Raw genomic sequence first — 24,839 nt, 5'->3', positions numbered from 1 at the left:
CGGATGGGCCAAATTTGAGCCCATAATGTGGACATCAACCCACCTTCCAAGCCCCCAGTAGAAAGAGAGGTGACCTATACTAATAGAAAAAAGTATTCAGTTCTGAAAAAACCCCAAGGCAGAAACAGAGCACCGACGACACATCCAGTCAGGACCCGTTACATCAGAGTGTACAGGAAAGTGTTGTGCTTTTTAGAGAGGCCAGTGCAGGGGATTGGGGCTGAACAATAATCAGATTGAGAAATGTAGTCATTTGTACAGTATCTCAATTTGTTTTGTTTGATTTTGATAGAATGTGATTTGACTACACAAATAAAAAAAGTGCTACAAACATGCAAAAATTATTCGACAAATGAGTAGATGGCTAGATAAAAATTTTAACTATCGTTAAAGCGGAAGATGATTGCAACATCACCACCTACAAAAGGATTTTCAAAAAATGTACACCGACAGATGAATCTGAAGTGCATCCATTCCAAAACGACATAGCTGAAAAAGGATGCATTTGGAAAAGATGACATATTTGGAAGGTAAATACAAGGGGCACAATAATCAGTTTCAATTTAATCCTAGGCTACTTTGACTTTCCAATCTCAGCCAGTTCGAACAGATCCTCTGCACTATGCGCTAGCATTCCGCATCTTCATCCCTCTGCGGTGTCTCTCTCTCCCTCTCTGCCTTCCTCAGTTTGGCACAGGGGTCAGTAGAGTATGGTTAAAAACAACTTTTATTTGCCACTAAGGTAATTTTATTGAGTTTATAACACTGCAAAAAAAATGGGGAGAATACGCATTTTCTCAACAAAAACTCTCCATTATTAAATAATTTGCCTTTAACAGATATTCAGGTAAATGTTCGCAATGGTGCTTGCGAGATCATGCTGTGTGCATGTTGGCCGCTGTGTTTGCCCACAAAACACTGACTACACTTCAAAAACAATTCATTGGCCATGCAATGGCTGGGATGTCCATAAAAGGCGCGACATAAATGCAAGTTCTTTTCCCCTTAAAATAATTTTCATGCTCCGTACATGTTTATAGGCAGAAATATATAATGATCTAAACAAAACCAATACAAAACAATTATGCCTTCCAGAGAGAATAAATAAACGTAAAAGAAAATCAACTAGATTTGATCCAGCAGACAGTTTTTAGCACTGAAAATCAGTAACACATAGCTAAAGAAAATATTCTGTTAACTGACAGCTATCTTTCTTCACTAACATTCCAGAAACAGGACTTATTACATAGAAATTACAGTACAGAAACAGACCATGTGGCCCCAACTCATCTATGGCTGTATTTATGCTCCACCTGACCCTCCTCCCAAAAACAAAGTACAGTAGTCAGTTCTTTAGTAATTTTTTTTAAATTAAAGCTTTTAAAACGTACCTAAAACAAAGCTTAATTTTAAGAGCCTTCTCGAAGGCAAGCAATGGACACAATTAGCGCAAATGCACAATTGTGATTAATTCGATCATAACAGACCAAGTTATCTTTGAAAACCAATTGAATAGCAAATGGCTTGGTGTGATACTGGGCCCTCAGCTGCTTGTGTATTAGTCATCTTTTAAAGCAGACTAAAGCTGGGAAAAAAATTTTAAGTTGTGAAGGGAGGGGACAGGCGAGAAAGCCTTGAAGGGAGCAGGCTGGTTAGCGTGATTGTTTTTAATAAAGCAGAAACATCATACTGCCGGTTGTTGGAGTGCACAGAATCTTTCTGTGCAGCTTCCTGTTCGTTGGCCGGAGTCACTCCGCCTTATAAAACTCAAGTCACTGCAGTTCAATTTTTTTTTATATAACTTCACTCAATGTGCAGATAAGAGTACTTAAATTGAGTTGTGTACTTGGATCTAACTGGTCACAATGACACTGAAACATTTCTCTGAAGGAGCTCCCTGGCAGTAATCCAAAATAATTTCTAAGCACGGTATCAAACAGTACAGAAAATGGGCCAAAACTCAAGGAAAAAGGAGGAAAAAAAGCACTCTCTTGCAATTTATACTCAGGCCTAGAACATCACTAATATGTCGAGAAAGGATAATTGCAACCTTTTCCATCAACATTGTTTTCACTATGGTCACGATCATGGAACAACAAGAGTTTGAGCCTCATACTAAAGGTTTCACCCATGCCAACACTTTAGTAAAGGACTTATATTTATCATGTCCTTTACAACCAATCAATTAACTTAAGTGCAGTCACTGTTTTGTGTGCAGTACTAAGGGAGTGCCGCACTGTTGGAGGTACTGTTCTTCAGATGTGACATTAAACTGAAGTCCCATCTGCCCTTTCAGGTAGTAAATACCCCGAGGCACTATTCCAAAAAGGAGAATCCTTTTATCCTGGCAAACAATGCTCCTTCAATCTACTCCACCAAAAAACTCTCAACATGAGCATTCATATTGGTCTTTGAACCTTATGGGCCAAGAATGTTCCATTTGCTGACAAAACAACAGTCACTGCAGTTGAAAGTAATTAATTGTGTGAAACACTTGAGGTACCTTGACTTGATAAAGCACGGTAGAAAATGTAAAAAAACATTGGAATTCCTCGCGTTGGTTTTGATCTTGAGCATCAAATGGGCGCCATAATTCAAAATTCTTCTTTTTTTAATGATGTTGATTAGCTTATAGGTTCTATGCCATGATTCATTTTTTGGGGGGAGAGCAAGGAGATGGACAATTGCACATGCTTCACAACATAGCCTTAGGTTAACATCTTGGTCCTCATGTCCTACTTCCAATTGCTACTGATGACTTGAGGGCACCATGTTGAGAGCTTTGAATGATCAAACATCAGTATACTTTATGAAAACTTTATTGTGGGTACAGAAGTAGCTACTTTAGAAAAGTAATTATACGTCCCATAACATTATTTCCAAACACCTTTGTTCTTTACTAATTTGCACAGTAATAATCTAGGAGATGATAGCATTCTGAAATTAAAATCACTTCACTGGCAGTTTAAATAGAATGACTCCAGTGTGGCTTAAATGGTTTCAAAGTTGCAGCACTGCCAGCTGACTGACATTAAATATCACACAGTCCAATTAAAAGTAACAGCACAATTTTACAATGTTTTATAGGAAGCAAAAGGGGAATGGTGCACTCAGTGTTTCACCGATCAAATGGGACCGGTGAACGGCACAGGTTTTAATTTATTTTCACCTCTCGTCAGACCTAACTAAGCTTTCACGAAGAATCACCTGCTGCCAATCTGTCCACTGATGTATAATGAAAGCAAGCGGCGTACTAAAGGAAATTATCTGTCGGAAGTATTGGGTGGAATATAGCAAGCAATACCCATCAATCTAAATGGGAAAAGAGCAAGGCATGTGCCCTCGTAATGTGCCGTAATCTACGATATTAATATATACACACACAAAATACTGAGAATTATTGGAATACTGTATAACGCAGCCAACCATCATCTAGGAGTTCATTCACTAGCACCGATGTTTTCACCTACGAATACATTGTGTTTCTGACAGCAACTGCCCAGTGAGTAGTTAAGACATACATACCAGTAAAAGCCCAGTAATCTATGGTCTGTCGGGGGCTAGCTGATCTCAGCCAGGAGCAGCACATTGTCCCTGGGCCAGTAAGAACGTGATGCTTTTATGGGAGGAGGCAGTGGAAAGGCAGCAGAATTTTCCACTTCCTGGGCAGTTACTGTGTTTTCCATGTTAAGAAAAAGTGTATTTTTAGATGTAAGCATCAGAGTTAGTGAATGAACTTTAGATGATGGTTGTCTGCGTTATTGAAGAAAAGTAAAAATACATGGTATTTAAAAACAGCCGGTAAGATCGACGAAGATTTCTTTTGTATTGTTCATTAGTCCCGCAACTCCATGTTCGAATCGCTCCAATCAGGTTGCCATCGCTGCCACATCACTAAAGCAGCTCTAATCAAAGTCACAAATGATATTTTCTGCAACTGTGTCTATGATACATTATTACAAAGGCTGCAGAGGGATTCAGAAGGATGAAGCAGGATAGTCAACCACACCATCCGCCTCCAATGTTCTCCAGCTGAATGGAGTTGCCTTTGCTTGGTTCACTCTTATCTAGCCAATCACAGCCAGAATGTCTCCAGCAATGCCTTCTCTTCGCACACCCGAAACATATTTCTGGAGTCAACCAAGTATCATCCTTAGCCACCATCTCTTCCTCATCGGCATGCTGCCCCTCAATGACATCGTCGCAAAACATGGCATTAAGTTCCACATGTACTCAGAGGGCACCCAGCTCTACCTCAGCACCATCACACTCGAACCCTCCACTGTCTGAGTTATCAACTGCTTGTCCAACATCCAGTCCGCTATGAGCCGCAATTTCCTCCAGTTAAACGTTGGTGAAACCAAAACCATCAACTTCGGCGCCTGCCACAAACTCTGTACCCTGACCACCAATTCAATCACCCTCCCTGGCCACAGGTTGAAGCTGACGGCTAGCAACTTCGGTATGCTACTCAACTCCGAGCCAAACTTCTGACCGCGTTAACTCTCCAGCACAGAGACCGTCTAGTTCCACCTGTCACATTGCCCATCTCGACTCCTGCATCAGCCCAACTGGTACCGAAACCCACATCCCCGCTTTTGCACAAGAACATAAGAACTGGGAGTAGGAGTAGGTGGACCCTTTGAGCCTGCGCCACCATTCAATAAGTTCAAAGCTGATTGTGGACCTCCACTCCACTTTCCCATCCAATCCCCATTTCCCTCGATTGTCCTCGAGTTCAAAAATCTATCTATCTCAGCCTTAAATATACTCAATGTTTCAGCATTCACAGCCCTTTCTGGTAAAGAATTCCAAATATTCACAACCCCAAGAGGGCCAGCATCGCGAGAGGAGCGGCGCGGACAACAAAGGGTGACAGCAGCAACTGGGAGCAGCAGCAGATCGGAGGGGGCCAGCTGGTGCAGAGGGCAAAGGTGAAACAAATAAGTAAAAAGAAATCAAAGTGTGATGTCACAGTCGAGCGGGTAAGTGATTGGCTGGTGAATTGGTGAGTACTTAATCTTTTTCTTTTCTTTTTATTTCCTTATCAGCAAGTAACCTTTGGCATTGATGCCAAATTAAGTTAATTTAAGGGTTAAGTCATGGCAGGAAAGCCCAAGCCCGTGTTATGCGCCTCCTGTGCTGTGTGGGAAGTCAGGGACGCTCCAAGTGTGTAGGAAGTGTGTCCAGTTGCAGCTCCTGACAGACCGCATTGCAGCACTGGAGCTGCGCATGGATTCACTGTGGAGCATCCGTGATGCTGAGGATGTCGTGAACAGCACGTTTAGTGAGTTGGTCACACCGCAGGTAAAGGTTACTCAGGCAGATAGGGAATGGGTGACCATCAGGCACAGCAGTGGAAGGAAGGTAGTGCATGGGTCCCCTGCGGTCATTGTCCTCCAAAACAGATATACTGTTGGGGAGATGACTCATCAGCAGAAGGCAGCAGCAGCCAAGTTCATGGAGCCATGGGTGGCCCTGCTGCACAGGAGAGCAAGAAAGAGAGTGGGAGAGCTATAGTGGTCGGGGATTCTATCGTAAATGGAATAAATAGGTCTTTCTGCAGCTGCAATTGAGACTCCAGGATGGTATGTTGCCTCACTGGTACAAGGGTCAAGGATCTCGGAGTGGCTGCAGGGCATTTTGGAGGGGGAGGGTGAACAGCCAGTTGTTGTGGTGCATATAGGTAAAAAACGGGATGAGATCCTACAAGCTGAATTTAGGGAACTAGGAATTAAAATTAAAAAGTAGGACCTCAAAAGTTAGTAATCTTAGGATTGCTACCAGTGTCACATGCTAGTCAGAGTAGAAGTAGCAGGATAGTGAAGATGAATACATGGCTTGAGGAATAATGCAAGAGGGAGGGATTCAAATTTCTGGGACATTGGAACCGGTTCTGGGAGAGGTGGGACCAGTACAAACCGGATGGTGTGCACCTGGGCAGGACCGGAACCATTGTCCTGAGGGGAGTGTTTCTTAGTGCTGTTGGGGAGGGTTTAAACTAACATGGCAGTGGGATGGGAATCTATGCAGAGAGGCAGAACCGATGCAGCGAGATAGGACGAAGTAATATGGAGTCAGAAACAGATGGAAGAAAGGTAAAAAGCAATAGTGGAAGGCCGAGTAAACAAAGGCAAGAAACAAAAAGGGCCACACTACATCATAATTCTAAAAGGACAAAGGGTGTTAAAAAAACAAGCCTGAAGGCTTTGTGTCTTAATGCAAGGAGTATCCGCAATAAGGTGGATGAATTCACTGTGCAAATAGATGTTAACGGATATGATGTGATTGGGATTAGAGACGTGGCTCCAGGATGATCAGGACTGGGAACTCAACATCCATGGGTATTCAACATTCAGGAAGGATAGAATAAAAGGAAAAGGAGGTGGGGTAGCATTGCTGGTTAAAGAGGAGATTAATGCAATAGTTAGGAAGGACATTAGCTTGGATGATGTGGAATCTATATGGGTAGAGCTGCAGAACACCAAATGGCAAAAAATGTTAGTGGAAGTTGTGTACAGACCTCCAAACAGTAGTAATGATATTGGGGAGGGCATCAAACAGGAAATTAGGGGTGCATGCAATAAAGGTGCAGCAGTTATCATGGATGACTTTAATATGCATACAGATTGGGCTAACCAAACTGGAAGCAATACGGTGGAGGAGGATTTCCTGGAGTGCATAAGGGATGGTTTTCTAGACCAATATGTCGAGGAACCAACTAGGGGGGAGGCCATCTTAGACTGGGTGTTGTGTAATGAGAGAGGATTAATTAGCAATCTCGTTGTGCGAGGCCCCTTGGGGAAGAGTGACCATAATATGGTGGAATTCTGCATTAGGATGGATAATGAAACAGTTAATTCAGAGACCATGGTTCAGAACTTAAAGAAGGGTAACTTTGAAGGTATGAGGCGTGAATTGGCTAGGATTGGCGAATGATACTTAAGGGGTTGACAGTGGATGGGCAATGGCAGACATTTAGAGACCGCATGGATGAACTACAACAATTGTACATTCCTGTCTGGCATAAAAATAAAAAAGGGAAGGTGGCTCAACCGTGGCTATCAAGGGAAATCAGGGATAGTATTTAAAGCCAAGGAAGTGGCATACAAATTGGCCAGAAATAGCAGTGAACCTGGGGACTGGGAGAAATTTAGAACTCAGCAGAGGAGGACAAAGGGTTTGATTACGGCAGGGAAAATAGAGTACGAGAGGAAGCTTGCAGGGAACATTAAGACGGACTGCAAAAGTTTCTATAGATATGTAAAGAGAAAAAGGTTAGTAAAGACAAAAGTAGGTCCCCTGCAGTCAGAATCAGGGGAAGTCATAATGGGGAACAAAGAAATGGCAGACCAATTGAACAAGTACTTTGGTTCGGTATTCACTAAGGAGGACACAAACAACCTTCCGTATATAAAAGGGGTCAGAGGGTATAGTAAGAAGAAGGAACTGAGGGAAATCCTTATTAGTGAGGAAATTGTGTTGGGGAAATTGATGGGATTGAAGGCCGATAAATCCCCAGGGCCTGATGGACTGCATCCCAGAGTACTTAAGGAGGTGGCCTTGGAAATAGCGGAGACATTGACAGTCATTTTCCAACATTCCATTGACTCTGGATCAGTTCCTATCGAGTGGAGGGTAGCCAATGTAACCCCACTTTTTAAAAAAGGAGGGAGAGAGAAAACAGGGAATTATAGACTGGTCAGCCTGACATCAGTAGTGGGTAAAATGATGGAATCAATTATTAAGGATGTCATAGCAGCGCATTTGGAAAGAGGTGACATTATAGGTTCAAGTCAGCATGGATTTGTGAAAAGGAAATCATGCTTGACAAATCTTCTGGAATATTTTGAGGATGTTTCCAGTAGAGTGGACAAGGGAGAACCAGTTGATGTGGTATATTTGGACTTTCAGAAGGCTTTCGACAAGTTCCCACACAAGAGATTAATGTGCAAAGTTAAAACACATGGGATTGGGGGTAGTGTACTGACATGGATTGAGAACTGGTTGTCAGACAGGAAGCAAAGAGTAGGAGTAAATGGGTACTTTTCAGAATGGCAGGCAGTGACTAGTGGGGTACCGCAAGGTTCTGTGCTGGGGCCCCAGCTGTTTACATTGTACATTAATGATTTGGATGAGGGGATTAAATGTAGTATCTCCAAATTTGCGGATGACACTAAGTTGGGTGGCAGTGTGAGCTGCGAGGAGGATGCTATGAGGCTGCAGAGTGACTTGGATAGGTTAGGTGAGTGGGCAAATGCATGGCAGATGAAGTATAATGTGGATAAATGTAAGGTTATCCACTTTGGTGGTAAAAACAGAGAGACAGACTATTATCTGAATGGTGACAGATTAGGAAAAGGGGAGGTGCAACGAGACCTGGGTGTATTTGGTACATCAGTCATTGAAGGTTGGCATGCAGGTACAGCAGGCGGTTAAGAAAGAAAATGGCATGTTGGCCTTCATAGCGAGGGGATTTGAGAACAGGGGCAGGGAGGTGTTGCTACAGTTGTACAGGGCCTTGGTGAGGCGACACCTGGAGTATTGTGTACAGTTTTGGTCTCCTAACTTGAGGAAGGACATTCTTGCTATTGAGGGAGTGCAGCGAAGGTTCACCAGACTGATTCCCGGGATGGCGGGACTGACATATCAACTGGGCTTGTATTGACTGAAGTTCAGAAGAATGAGAGGGGACCTCATAGAAACGTTTAAAATTCTGACGGGTTTAGACAGGTTAGATGCAGGAAGAATGTTCCCAATGTTGGGGAAGTCCAGAACCAGGGGTCACAGTCTAAGGGTAAGGGGTAAGCCATTTAGGACCGAGATGAGGAGAAACTTCTTCACCCAGAGAGTGGTGAACCTGTGGAATTCTCTACCACAGGAATTTGTTGAGGCCAATTCATTAAATATATTCAAAAAGGAGTTAGATGTCGTCCTTACTACTAGGGGGATCAAGGGGTATGGCGAGAAAGCAGGAAGGGGGTACTGAAGTTGCATGTTCAGCCATGAACTCAGTGAATGGCGGTGCAGGCTAGAAGGGCCGAATGACCTACTCCTGCACCGATTTTCTCTGTTTCTATGTAGGAAGTAAAATGGGGGCAGGAGCAAAAGGTAGAAAGGAGATAAGGAAAGGTGGAGGGCAGAGAAATCAAAAGACAAAAATCAAAAAGAGCCACATTGTCCTTTTTAGAATTATGTTGCAAAGAGTGTTACAGAAAAGAAAAGGAGGTGGGGTAGCGTTGCTGGTTAAAGAGGAGATTAATGCAATAGTTAGGAAGGACATTAGCTTGGATGATGTGGAATCTATATGGGTCGAGCTGCAGAACACCAAAGGGCAAAAAACACTTGTGGGAGTTGTGTTCAGACCACCAGTGGTAGTGAGGTTGGGGATAAACATAGAAACATAGAAAATAGGTGCAGGAGTAGGCCATTAGGCCATTCGAGCCTGCACCACCATTCAATATGATCATGGCTGATCATGCATCTTCAGTCCCCCATTCCTGCATTCTCTCCATACCCCTTGATCTCTTTGGCCGTAAGGGCCATATCTAACTCCCTTTCGAATATATCTAACGAACTGGCCTCAACAACTTTCTGTGGTAGGCAATTCCACAGGTTAACAACTCTCTCAGTGAAGAAGTTTCTCCTCATCACAGTGTTAATGGTTGACCGATTATCCTGATACTGTGCCTCCTAGTTCTAGACTCTCCAACCAGGGGAAACAATCTCTCAGCATCTGCCCTGTCAATCCCCCTCAGAATCTTATATGTTTCAATGAAATCACCTCCTTTCTTCTAAACACCAGAGATTATAGGCACAATCTACTGAATCTCTCCTCCGAGAACAACCCTCTCATCCCATGGATCAATCTAGTGAACCTGCATTGCAGCGCATCTAAGGTGTGTCTGTCTTTTCTCAGGGGATCAAAACTGTGCACAGTACTCCAGGTGTGGTCTCAATCCCCTGTACAATTGTAGCAAGAATTCCTTAATCTTGTATTCCAACCCCCTTGCAATAATGGCCAACATACCATTTGCTTTCCTAATTATTTGCTGTACCTGCGTGCTAATTCTGTTTCTTGTAAGAGACACATAAATTTCTCTGAACACCAACATTTAATAGCTTCTCACCATTACAAAAATATTCCATATTTCTATTCTTCCTACCAAAGTGAATAACCTCACATTTCCCCACATTATACTCCATCTGCCTTCTTTAACCTGTCTATATCTCCCTGCAGGCTCTTTGTGTCAACCTCACAGCTTAGTTTCCCATCTAGCTTTGTATAGTCAGTAAATTTGTATACATTGCACTCCATCCCTTCATCTAAGTCTTTAATATAGATTGCAAATAGCGAAGCTCAAGCACTAATCCTTGCGGCACCCTACTTACAGCTTGACAAACGGAAAATGATCCATTTAGCCCAACTCTCTGTTTTCTGTCCATTAACCAATTGTCTATCTATATATTACCACTATTCCATGAGCCCTCATCTTGCACAGCAAACTTTTGAGACAATTATTGAATGCTTTTTGGAAATCCAAATATACTACATCCACTGGTTCCCTTTTATCTACCCAGTCACCTCCAGACTTGTCTATTACAATGCTGTCCTGGCCAGCCTACCATCCTCCGTAAACTTGAGCTCATCCAAAACTCTGCTGCCGTAATCGGTATCGTAATCTGCAGCTAGTCCCGTGCACCTAGCACCCCACCACTGTGCTCGCCAACCTACATTGGTCGTGTCCACCAACACCTCAAACTTAAATTCTCACCTCATGTTCAAATCCATCCATGGCTGCAACGCTCCCCATCTCTAATCACCTCCGGCCCTACAACTTTCTTAGAACTCTGAGTTCCCCCAACTCTGGCCTCTTGTGCATTCCCCCACTCTCTTCACCTCACCACTGGCGGGTGTGCTTTCAGCCATCTAGGTCCGAAGTGCTGGAATTACCTCCCTAAACCACTCTGCCTCTCCACCCTCTCTCCTTCTTTCAAGCCCTCCTTCGAACCTACGTCAGTGAATGGCCAGTTGGGCGAAGTACTGGAACCACAACCAACATCAAAGGAGTGAAATTTGGAGAGGAAGCAATTCTTCAGTGAGAAATCCATTAGAAAACTGAAGGTGACAGCGATTGTGATGTATTATTAGGCAGAGGATGCATATGTACATTAGAATTTTTTTTGAATGAGATTCTGCACATAATTCCACAAGATAAATGCACACAGCACCACTTCAGCTGTATTAAAACTTCAACAAAAGGTTTCCAGCATGCGCCCCAAGAGGTTACAAATCACCATTCATCACCCCTCTAATTAACAGACAGGTCTGCACAATAGAATTATACCCACTGCAGGTTTAAGTACACCAAACATAATCGGCATCAATACTTTACAATGCAGTCATTAGCTACGTATCAAAAACCCACATACTCTTATCAATTTGTTTTTGTAAATTCAATGTAGAAATGAGGGCACAAGTTGCGTTTTTCTCAAGTTGTTGATTCCTCCTGCGGTACAATTCGACAAGCAGCAGCAGCCCTCCGCCGCTTTGCTTTGGTGACCATTCTACTTGTGCGAGTGACTGTGAGCTATTTCACCATGAGTGCATCATTGCCTTCCATCAATATTCATGCTCGTGCAATTTTCATCACGTCATGGATAATAATCATGAACGAGAGGATTCGCTTGCAGCTTTAAAAAAAAAAGATTTAAGTTTGGAAAGAAATTTGTTTTCATATGGAGTCTGCTTTAGTAATAGTATTAATAGTAAATCAGGTATGGGAACGGTGGCTAATTTTCCCCTCCCTAACCTGGGTGTTGTGACCACAGACTTGATTGCACTTCCTCAGCTGAAATCAATTGCTTCATCAGAGAATACAGTTCAAATCAAGACACCTTCTTGGTCAGAAAAAGGTTCAGCATTTTACCACAGATTGCACCAAAACATTTTGATCTGCAAATCTATGCTTAAATATCATTCTATCATAGGAACTTCCACATGTCACGTCACCGGTCTGACCAAGCATACCAATTCGCATCGTTGTCAGGAATTTGAAATCCATTGACTGAAAGTGAATAGGTGCCATTCTCTGAACATTTAAAGGAACAGAAAATGCAAACATTCCCAAAATGTTCTAAGAATGTATATTTATAGTCACTGGTTGTCAAAAAAAGATAAATAATAATACTACTGTCATTTATCTACTCATATCACAACATCTCAAAGTGCTTCAGACAGTGAATTAGTTTGAAATGCAGACTACTGTTATGTACATGAACATAGCAAACATTCTCTGCCGGCAACAAAATGAATTACCAATTAATCTTTGTTGGTTAAGGAAGGAATGTTGGCCAGGACACTCAGAAATCCATGATCCTTTTTTAGTGCAGGTGGGAGATAACCATGTGCCAACTTCCCCGATTGACATTCGTAGAAACAGCTCTCCTATCTCAATGGGGAAATGGTAGGTCCACGATAAGGGCACTGTTTTAACCGTCTAAAGGCAGAGTGTCAGCGCATAGGCACCACTCCTCTGTGATCTGAACAAGTATCAGTGTGAAAATGCCTTTCAATAACGCAACAAGATCTTTAATGTCCACCTGAACCAGAAGACCAGGCTGATGGAGCCTTGGCTTAACATCTCAGCAACTCTGGCAATGTAGCATTCTCCCAGTACTGGCACTAAAGCATCAGCCTGTATTGTGAACGGAAATCTTAGCATAGGGCACAAACACATATCCATTTGACTCAGAGGCAAGTGTACAATCAACTGAGACAAGGAAGCACACATTACACACAAACTGCAAAAGATTTCCTCACATTCTAGAAGTAAAAGGTCAATAAATTCTCCAAAGGTACTAAAATTCAGCAAATCAATATAGATGAAATGATTTTCTTTGACAGCTCCATTATATATTATAGACAGGAGAACTGGAAACACTTTTCACAGTCTTCATTGGGTGGGCCAACAAATGAACAAAGTTGATCCATAAGCTCAACTGTTTAAGTACTTGACATTCGCAGTAGTCACAAACCTGCTCATTATCTCACCCAGCAGAGCTGTATTTGGGTGATGGGACATTTCACTGGTTCTCACTTTGGAGATTTGCTGTCAGTGACAACCTTTCAGACATGTTCAATCTTGCTGGGAGGAAGAAAAGTGGGAGGGCGAAAAGGGGACTGAACTTGAAAAGTAAATATGGTTAAGCCTTGGCACTAGGCTTATTTCATCATCATCATAGGCTGTTCCTCAAACGAGGATGACTTGCTTCCACACGAGTTCACAGATGTTTCAGTGAAGGACCCAATGTTCCAGTCCTGAACTCCAATTGAGGGGGTGGAAAATGCCTGTGCGTGGATTTGTTTAACGTGTGATGACCGTTGCACACCAGCCACCACACAGGCTTGACAGAGCTCGGTCTTTATCCAGTGGCAAGGGTTAACGAGGACGACTGGAGACCTGCTCTGCTGCACGGACCGAGTGCGCACACATTTTGCAGTGTGGGCAGGCCTGTGCTGCCCCTGGCCCTCTGCTCTTCTGGACCTCGTACCCTCATTTTAGTGCATTAGTAATGACACAATAAGAAAAAAAATCCCTGCTCTTTTGTCAATAACATTTAGATGTTCTAAGAGACATGGGGGGGGGGGGGCAGTAACCTTCCGGGGCCTGAACTTTTAGCGCCCGACACGGAATTCTCACCTCCAACACAGAATTGCCCTTACCGCTCCTGAAAGGAAGCGGAGCACATTCTCCCCCTCTCCACATCCCTCCAGTAACCAGGACGCTACTGGGATGAGCAAAGCTTCAAGGGGAGGGCATAAGCGCACTCTGCACTGCCTCGGATGACCTCCACTGGTCCACCAAGGCAGCGTACGTCCTTGCCAGTAGCCCGGCACCCAAGACGGAGTACCGAGCTGCACGATGGCGGCCTGGGCCACCATCTTTGAGCCAATCCGAGAGTCAGCTGACAAAAAAAAAAATGGTGACCAGGGGCACTCGTGCCCTCCTCTTTAATCACCACCCAGAGAGCGGATGTTGGTCGGCGTCACGACCCATGGGGTAATTTCCCCCGCATGGTGTTAAGGGGTCTGCGTGGGGTCGCCGCGCTCAGCGATGATATCATCACTGGCTGCACGGATGCCCGGGATGCTAACCACGGGGCGCGGCAATGGCCGTGCTCCGCAAACCCCTGGATAATTTCCCGGGAGTCAGTGGCACTACCCTCCCCCGGGCGAAAACAGTCTTGCGCCCTGTTAGCGCCCACCAGAGGCACTAACGGGGCAATTTCGCCTCCTTGAATTTCATCACTTAACATTACTCCCAAAGAATTGTAACTATCAGTACTTTACCCCAATGGTTTTTGTAAGCTCAAAATTCTCTCCACAAACACAATACAACTTTAGAACAAAAAAACCTACTACTGGACAGATGGGTGTTCTCAGTTCAAGTTAGTCTAAAATATTTATATCCCGATCATGAGCCCTTATTGTTAAGACGACAGCCTCATTTGTTCCACTGGAAACCTAAAACCTGGACTAGAAGACCAAACTACTCTCCCAGCAAGAACAGGACATGTACTGGAATTGGAAGGTAAGAACTATCTCACCAAGTTCTAGACCTTGAAACTAGAGTATAATATATGACCTTTATTGTTACTTCAAGTGTGTTTATCCGAGACAAATATTTATACTTTGCATACATTAATTTTAAACAGAATAATGTCACTTATGTTGCCAAATCTTCTGTGAATGTAGTTTAAGACTGTTGGTTAAATTCTAAACTATTTATTCAGTTGCATCCATTTACTGTTCATTTCAATAACTGAATGGTTTCTCGCACACATGGCATCTGAATTCACAAAAGTGCAAACAAAAATAAAGATCATTTTATTAAGCCCAAGTCGTAACCTGCAACTCAGTTTTATCCATTTTAAAATGTTTGATCCTCAACTGAGCTATGTATGCCCACTATTGGCACAGGTAGGCAAGGAGTAATCTGAGAGAATCCAATTGTCACTTTATCATTATGAATAGGATTAAATCACAAGCAGGTATGCTTCCTTCAATCTCCTCTTTAACGATGGCATCTCGAAGCATCGGTTCCACGGCTTGCAAAATATAATGGCGCCTTTACTCCACTTAACTACCAAACGTGGCACTTTGAAACCAATGGGTGGGGAATCACTAGCACAGACCCATGTTCCAACACTTAGTGTTAGAGCATTACTGACAGTGGGTTTTGACAAAGTTTGCAACACCAACCCAAAAAGTTGCTTTCTTCTTCACGACAGTATCGAAAATATTTTCCACCACAGAACCTAAATATGCAACCTCAACAGAATAACTGATTAAAGTAATGGCTTTCCACAAACCTGCTAACAAGTGTTGAAGTTCACGTAATTTCTTAATTCCAATTTGTCGCTTTAACAAATAGTTCTTTCAACATAAATAGTAACATTTCATGAGCTCCTTCCTGCTTCATTAACAGAGAGAATTTTACTTCGACTGCATTCATCAATAATTCATAAGTCTGGGTAACAATATCCCATTCACTGAGGTAAACACAAGTTCACTGTACTCTCCCCTGACTGTCAGGCATTATAATCCCAGAATTCAAAATTTAAACTAAAAGAAAAAACTGCCTTGAGCAGATGTCGGCCTTTAAAATTGATAAGACACAAAGACCACCCAAACCTTACCACACCTTAATATTGTCACGGCAAGACTGAATATACTTACTGATATAAACGTGTTATCTCAATTTTGAAACCTCTATATTGGAAAGATCAAAAGCAGATTGGGTGATCGCTTTGCAGAACACCTCCGTTCAGTCTGTAAGCGTGACCCCGAGCTTCCAGTCGCCTGTCACTTGAATTCTCTGCTCCACTCGCACTCTGACCTCGGCCTCGTGCACTGTTCCAGAAGCTCCACGCAAGCTCGAGGAACAGCACCTCATCTTTTGATTAGGCACTTTACAGATTTCTGCACTCAACATCGAGTTCAACAATTTCAGACCATAACCTCTGCCGCTATTTTTCCCACATGGCACCTGTTTATGATTCTGTCATTCCCATTTACATCTCTTCTGGACTCATCTCGTGTTTCTTTACTTGTCCCATTACCATCTCCGATTGCCTTGCACAACTTTTGTCATTTAATCACTCCTGCCTTCCACCCCCTATCATGGACCTTCCCTTTTGTGCTCCTCCCACACTTGCTTAAAATCTGTTACACCTCCAAGTTTTTTCAGTTCTGACACAGTGTCATCGACCTGAAACGTGAACTCTGTTTCTCTCTCCACGGATGTGGCCTGACCCGCTGAGTATTTTGGGCATTTTCTATTTTTATTTCAGATTTCCAGCATCCGCAGTATTTTGCTTTTGTATTCGTGTTTAAATTGTAAAGAAGCCCTTGGAGTTTTGAATGATCATTACTTTCAGGTAATTTTACCACAGCTATGCAGTGTTGCCAGACAAGATCAAATCTGCAAGATGCAACTTTTTTGAAAATAAAGAGATAAGGATCGAGAGCTTCCCCGAAAGCCCAAGTGTCAAAGTGAGCCATAAAGACTAAGGTGGTCCCAATTTTGTAATAAAAACAGAAAATGCTGGAAATAGTCAGCGGGTCAGGCAGCATCTATGGAGAGAGAGGTAACGTTTCAGGTCGATGACCCTTTGTCAGAACTGGAAAATGTTAGTTTAAAAACCTGTTACGTCTCTAAGTGCAGGGGCCAGGGAAGAAAACAACAAAAAGGGAAGGTTTGAGATAGGATGGAAGGCAGACAAAATTAAAAGACAAAATGGATGATGGTACAGGCAAAAGGAGATGGTAATGGGACAAGTTAAGAAACAAGAGAGTCGTCTAGGTAGGGTGTAAATGGCAGAATCATCAACAGCTGCCGTGTACAAGAGAAAAAACAGAAAAAAAAAAGAGGCAAAGATTATGGTCTGAAATTGTTGAACTCGATGTTGAGTCCAGAAGGCTGTAAAGTGACTAAATGAAAGATGAGATGCTGTTCCTCAAGCTTGCGTTGAGCTTCGTTGGAACAGTGCAAGAGACCGAGGATGGAGAGGTCAGACTGGGAGTGGAGCGGCTTGGACCATGTGAAGGTTAGGGAAGGGTGGAAATTGGATGCCAAGTGAATGAAAATTTCTAGTTCAAGGCAAGAGCAAGTAACTCACCAAAACAGTCATCAGTGTACCGGAAAAAGAGGTAAGGGATGGGACCAGAGTAGGACTGGAACAAAGAATGGTCCATATATCTCACGAAAAGACAGACCTAGCTAGAACCCGTGCAGGTTCCCATAGCAACACCTTTAATTTGGAGGAAGTGAGCAGAGTCAAAAGAAGTTGTTCAATATGAGAACAAGTTCAGCCAGCTGGAGGAGCGTGGTGGTGAATGGGGACCGGTTGGGCCTCTGTTTAAGGATGTAGCGGAGCGTGTTCAGGCCACCCTGTTGGGGGATGGAAGTGTAGAGGGCTTGGACGTCCGTAGTGCAAAGTAGATGGTTGGGGTCAGGAAACTGAAAACTGAAAGTGGGGGAGGGCATCGGAAGAGTCGCAGATGTAGATGGGAAGAAAAAGGGATGAAAAAATAAAAAATCGAGACAGTAAGAAATCCGGTCTGTGGGGTAAGAACAGGCTGAAACGATGGGTCTACCAGAGCAGTCCTGTTTGTGGATCTTGGGAAGGAGGTAAAAGTGGGCTGTGCAGGGTTGGGGAACTATGAGATTGGTGGCCGTGGAGGGAAGATCTCCAAAGGAGATCAGTAATGGTTTGGGAAATGATGGCTTGATGTTCGGTAGTGGGGTCATGGTCCAGGGGGAGTGAGGAAGAGGTGTCAGAGGTGACGGTCAGCCTCCGCAAGTTAGAGGTTGGTTCGTCAAACAACAGCACCACCCTAGTCAGCAGGTTTAATGACAATGAGAGGGCAGGAGGTCCCAATCTTGTGTTGAGTTAGTTAATCTCAGTCAGCTATAGTGGTGGTAGAATTTGCCTCAACAACCCTGGACTTGGAATGCAATATGAAAATCAATAAAATCAGCTCCAGATTGCTATCCAGTGACCTGTACTAGAAAGGTATGTCCGTATGGCTGTTGAAAGAGGATAAAATCAGGCTCAACTGTGTTTGAAAAAAAATCTAGGTTCACAGTAGCGGAGAGCAGACATAGAAACATAGAAAATTGATGCAGGAGTCGGCCATTCGAGTCTTCACCACCATTCAATATGATCATGGCTGATCATGCATTTTCAGTCCCCCATTCCTGCTTTCTCTTCATACCCATTGGTCGCTTTAGCCATAAGCGCCACATCCAACTCCCTTCTGAATATATCGAACGAACTGGCATCAATAACTTTCTGTGGTAGAGAATTCCACAGGTTCACAACTCCGAGTGAAGAAGTTTCTCCTCATCTCGGTCCTAAATGGCTTACTCCTTATCCTTAGACTGTGACCCCTAGTTCTGGACTTGCCCAACATCGGGAACATTCTTCCTGCATCTAACCTGTCCAATCCTGTCAGAATATTATATGTTTCTATGAGATCCCCTCTCATTCTTCTAAATTCCTGTGAATATAAGCCTAGTCGATCCAGTCTTTCATATGTCAGTCCTGCCATTCCAGGAATCAGTCTGGTGAACCTTCGCTGCACTCCTTCAATAGCAAAAATCTCCTTCCTCAGATTAGAAGACCAAAACTGAACACAAGATTCCAGGTGTGGCCTCACCAAGGCCCTGTACAACTGCAGTAAGACCTCCCTCCTCCTATACTCAAATCCCCTCGCTATGAAGGCCAGTATGCCATTTGCCTTGTTCACTGCCTGCTGTACCTGCATGCCAACTTTCAATGACTGATGTACCATGATACCCAGGTCTCGTTGCACCTCCCCTTTTCCTAATCTGTCACCATTCAGATAATATTTCGCCTCCCTGTTTTTGCCACGAAAGTGGATAACCTCACATTTATCTACATTATACTGCATCTGCCATGCATTTGGCCACTCACGTAACCTGTCCAAATCACCCTGCAGCCTCTTAGCATCCTCCTCACAGCTCACACTGCCACCCAGCTTCGTGTCATCTGCAAACTTGGAGATATTACATTCAATTCCTTTGTCTAAATCATTCATGTATATTGTAAATAGCTGGGGTCCCAGCACTGAACCCTGCAGCACCCCACTAGTCACTGCCTGCCATTCTGAAAAGGACCCGTTTTTTCCTACTCTCTGCTTCCTGTCTGCCAACCAGTTCTCTATCCACATCAGTAGATTACCCCCAATACCATGTGCTTTAATTTTGCTCACTAATGTCTCATGTAGGACCTTGTCAAAAGCCTTTTGAAAGTCCAAATACACCGCATCCACTTCAGAAGGTACTGGAAGGCTCTTGTGAAAACATCGCACAGCACAAATCAGCACCTCATTAGGAACAGGAGTGGGCAGTTCAACTCCCTGAAATCGCTTCTCGGCCTTTTGGCTAAGATCATGCGTAACTGACCTGACAGGGGAGTAACCATGACCCCAAAGTGGTTCTCCCTGGATCAGGAAGGTGGTTCTCCTATGCTTTTTGGAAATAGTAGGTGGGTGGGGTTGCTTGACCCATCCAACTCCACGGAGGTGTGTGGGGGGCCTGACCCATCCACCTCCATGGCACGAACCTGGTATTGCAGTACTTCCAGGAACGGTGCAGTGGCTCTAGGCCTTTTGGCTAAGAGCATTGGCGCAGAGTGATCCTTGATGTGTGCAAGGTGACCTCTGGCGTTTGTGATTTGACAAAGAATTGGAAAGATTGGCTACGAATTAAAAAAAAAAAATCCCTGAACCTGTTCCACCATTTTATAGATCATGGCTGATCTGTACCTCAACTCCACTGATAGCTACCTTTGTTCCATATCCCTGGATACTCTTACCTAACAAAAATCTATCTTAGTCTTGAAATTTTAATTGATCCAGCATCCACAACTTTTGTGGAGCAAGTTCCAGATTTTCACCACCTTTTGTGGGGAAAAAGTCATTCTTGATTTCACTCTTAAATGGCCTAGCTCTCCCAGAGGACGGATAAAAATTAGACCGATATGAGGAAAGGATATGCACAAAATAAAGGACCTGGAATGGTGCCAATTTCTTAACCATTACAAGGGTCGATTCCATTCCGATTTCAATCAACTACACTTCATTCTAAAAGTAATTAGCTAATTATAAAACCTAATTTGCCAAAATAGACCCATTATTTAATACTGCAGGAAATTAATTTCACGGATACAACAGACCAGCACTTCAGTGAGGCCATCATGAATAAAGTCACTGCATGTAATTAAAGGCAAATGTATGGATATGAACAAATGGTATGTTTAATAAAGTCATTAAGAAACCATTTGGAACCACTGGGGGTGCCATCAATAAACATTTCAGAAATTTTCACTGCAATGTTCTAAACCATAGCGTCAGTGTGATAAACATCAGCTTCACACACAGAATTTATCTGCATCGTGATTTAAACATGAACTTCTCATTGTACTGAATAATTTATATTACATCATGGTTCATTGTGGCAAAGGAAACTAAATACAGGCAGATTGCCCATGCATATTTCAAACAGCCTTAGCAGATTCATTTTCAGATCCCTTCAGAAACACTTAAAACAAGCAACCCAATGGTTCAGTGAGTTAATGCACAAACTAGTTGAGCGCCACGGACCAGAAAGTAACCAGGTTCAATCCCCCACCTGTGTCGAGTTCGCTGCTCTCAGCCAGGGCAGACAGGGTGGTGAAGGTTTCACGATATAGTTGGGTCAGGTTCAGCCAGGTTCCCCTCCAGACGAGGCCTGCTGAAAGTATGCAAGCACGGACAGGATTGGTCTCAGCTGAGATACCTCTTGTTGAAATAGCCTGCTCATATGGTCAAAGCTCACTCAAGAATAATGGCCACGTAAAGAATGAGTGGTGCTCATGGAATCATAAACTAGCAAGTGTTCAACACCTTCAGGAGAGGAGAGATAATTGTCAGAAAAAGGAGAGAAAAGATCTCGCGAAGCAACCAGAGTGTCAAAGAACTGTTCCGTTTCCTTGCAATTGAGAGTGTAATACGAGTTCTCTCACTCTCTCAACTGCAACCTTGTCTCTTTTAAAATCAATACTTCTATGGTCATTGCTCTTCTGAACTTTCCTTTCTTGTTTCTTCTAAACTCTAATTAAGCCATCTTACACACTCTCCCTCCTTCCTGCATCCTCACAGAGTTGAAATTAAAACTTAATGAGCTGTCACCTACTTGAACTTACTCTTTCCTCGGGTCATTTAACTGCAGAACTCCTTACCTACTACAGCAATCCATCCAATAATTCACAAGCTTTATGTAACCCAGCTTTTTATTTATGCCATCTATACAAGGTCATCCCTCCAGAAATGTATTGCTATCAAAAAATATTCTATTATAACTGTCGGAATGTGATGTTAACAACAGAGCACACTAGGATGACATGATGAAAACTCTGTTTTACACATATCTAAGGCAGTTAGTGAAAGGTTCCATCTGCACAGACCATAGCCAACTGAATACAGCAAGTTAGAAAAATAACACCAGCAGCAAGCTTAAGTGATCCAGTCACCAAGTTTTCTTTCTGGACCCTGCCAGAAGGATCCTCAGCTACCAAAACCAATTTTCACACACTATATTTTCATCATCAGTCTCCTAAAAACCAAACAGATCCACAAATGAGATCGTCCCAATAGCATATCCAGAGACACACCCGAACAGCAGAAACACTTGGGACTTCAGATATATAAAATGTGGGAGGACAAATTGAGAAGACCATATTGAAGAAAAGCAGATGGGATTGTAGGTTTATAAACAGGAGCACAGAATACAAAACTGGAGGTCACGCTGAATCAGTTTAAATCACAAATCAGAACACAGTGTCCAGTTTTACGCACAGATCACAAGTTTCAGACCTGCAGTAGACATTTAGCATCATTGGTCTCTCCCGTAAGTGGACCCCACATTCTCGACAACTGTTGCCGCTTAATATCCAGACACACAACAGCATGACCAGGTGGTTCACAACAACAAAACACCTCATTGTATGTCGTGCACACTCCGATTCCACACATGCACCCACCCACACGTGTTTCTCAGATCTTCCGGAGATGAACTGAAATATTTTATTGAGACAAGACCTATTGTAAACTAAGATTTTTTTTTTACATATGTAATAGACGAATGAACAGAATATAGTTTTTAGTGAAGTTCAATATAATTCCTATTGCTCCTCATAACAAAAAAAGAAATCACAAACTTAGTCCCCGCTATCAGCCTAGCTTTATTTTACAACTCCATATTCACGGAAACGACTGGCCACAACCTTAGGAAGTGTGCTCTCTACCTCCCCGGACTCTTGTGAATTCCAACTTCTGCAGACTGCCGCCTTCTCCACCTGGACAGAAGGCGAAAAACCTCCCCCACAGCTTTGTGTTCAGGCTTCACCAGTTAGAACCACCAGTTAGAACCATTGTAAAGTTGCTGCCTGTGGGTCTGTTGAGAGCTACCTTTCTACTGGGGTTCATGTGAACGAGGACATTCCAACATTGTATGGGCGACTGTCACTGGAATTTTTCAACAAATCCCAGACTTGCCACTTCCTTAGCTATTTACACACCCGTTGGTTTTTTCATGTCTTCATGTTTCTGTCCATTACTTGACATATGATGTGTTGCATCGTTTCACTCACAATTGCCTTCAGGGGCTGTCTTGTTTTTCCCCCAAAATATATATTTCCCCTCCCCCACCCCCCCTTTCAATTTATTGGTGTGTCTGTTTGCCACCTATGCTCCAGTTTTGAAAATCTGCCCTGAAATGTTAACTTGTGTGTTCTCTCCACAGATACTGACTGACCTGCTGTGCATTTATAGCATTGTGTTTCTGCTTCAGATTTGCGTCATCAGCATTTTGCTCTTTAATCCTATTGTCACAAACCAACATGGCATGCACGGCTCACAATTCTGCCAGCCCCTGAATTTAGTCCCAGATGCTGGTTCAATTATGTTTTTCCAGACAGGTTGAGTATTACTTACGCGAATTTAACTCCTCGTATACAGGTTTTACACTTAATAACAAAGTTCAGTCTATAGCTGCGTGTGTAAGTCGGGTGTATATATTACTTCTCATGGCAGAACTTACCAAAAGCAGATCACATTCTAAATCAGAGATTTCCCAAAACATACCAATCACTATACAGGATTTGTAAATCCTCTCAGCACCTCCAGCTCAACAATTGTAACAAGGGTCTTCACACCGAACCAACAACCGCACAAATAAGCTTTTTCACAGCAGGCACACTTAAAATGGATTCAAACATTTGACTTTGTCAGATTTTTTCTGAGACTCCAGGCTTTTGGCTTAGAATCCTAACATTTCAAATCATACCAGGGGAAAAAATAAAGTAAGTTTGCAATTAGTTTAGACAGGTCCGTGCCAAGCTAGATTTAGTGATGGGTCAGTGGAATGCTAGTAGAAATGGTGACATCTGCAACATAAATAGAATTTTATGTAGAGGAACAAGAAGCGCCATGAATCAAGTCTATAATAAAGGGCCGAGCAGTGCACCGCGGTGTTCAGATACTCAGTTAACAGACGAGGATTCAGTTGCTTTTATGGCTATATCCTGCTTTTGATTACAAGTTCTAACAATCTTTATGCAACACTCTGCAGTAGACACTTTATGCAATACGTACCGCTGTGCGATACTGGAGAACATACATTGAGTTAAGAATGCAGATTCACAGATTGGCTACCCCTTGATAAAAATGAAACAGAATTGAACAGATTCATCAGCATGTTTCTCAATGGACACAGTTTGATAAGAAATAAAAGCAACAAAAACAAAATGAGGTAAAGCACTCTTAAAAGGACAACAAGGGAAAGCACAGAAGCTATCTACTGATTCTATTAGTTTTACATACAAAATCATAGGGTTCAAACAATTCAGATATTTGCTTCAAAACTGTTCGGAGCGCTTCTGGGCAAACCCAATGCTGTATTATTTTCTCCAAGTCAAATCATTCATTTTTAATGTCATTTATTAGTAAGTATTCCTATATTGTAGAACATATATGAAAAAATGCATTTGATTCTTAATTCAAACCTCCATTGTTGAAGTCGCAGCAAATCTGAGCAAACACATGATTAGTTCAGTTTGTTTTTCTTCTGTTCAAAAGAAGCAGTTAAGCTATTTGGGAAAGTGCTCGAGAAGAGGCAATTGGAAAATAAGGTAAATTTGAAACACTCTGAAAAGCAGCCAGGAGAAATTGAAAAGAAATTATGTTTATATTCCTGAAAGAAGAGAGAAATACTATGTATTTTTAATGATTATCTATTTGTTTAATGCTTAGAATTCAAATGTTATTTTATCTACCCAAGGAGTTGGATAAAAGATGTAAATATATCACGGTTATATCAAGCAGTGTGGCAGCCCCAACCTGCGTGGGAACATCAGCAGCAGGTCAGGGCCATAAAAGGAGCAGCGAGTGGCAGCTTGGGGTCAGCGTGGCGGCTTATCGCTCCAGGGAGCAGCGCGAGCTGGTGCAGGAAGGCGACGGCAGTGAAGAGGGTGACTGGATTGGACGTCACAATAACCCAGGTCAGTGATTGGAGCGTGGGCAGGTACAGCAGAAGCGGCGAGAGATTGCAGAACAATGTCATCAGGGCCCAGGAGAAGCAGGAGTCCGGGGCCCAGAAGAGGCGAGGGCCCAGGGGCAGCACGGGCCAACCCACACTGCGATATGTGCGCGCACTAGGTCCGTGCAGCAGAGCAGGTCACTAGTCGTCTTGGTTAATCCTTGCCACTGG

At 43.0% G+C, this 24,839-nt stretch overlaps 1 protein-coding gene and 1 pseudogene across 1 annotated transcript in view; one reads left to right on the top strand and one right to left on the bottom strand.

Moving 5' to 3' along the window:
* The window catches only part of plekha7b (pleckstrin homology domain containing, family A member 7b), a 612,799-nt gene that overhangs the window by 504,186 nt on the left and 83,774 nt on the right, over positions 1 to 24,839 (bottom strand). The window lies entirely within an intron of this gene.
* Positions 19,456 to 19,693, top strand: LOC139280376 (U2 spliceosomal RNA; annotated as a pseudogene).

The sequence above is a fragment of the Pristiophorus japonicus genome, chromosome 14 (genome assembly GCF_044704955.1).
Source record: "Pristiophorus japonicus isolate sPriJap1 chromosome 14, sPriJap1.hap1, whole genome shotgun sequence".
Lineage (NCBI taxonomy): Eukaryota > Metazoa > Chordata > Chondrichthyes > Pristiophoridae > Pristiophorus > Pristiophorus japonicus.
This window is presented reverse-complemented; position numbering and strand designations above follow the sequence as displayed.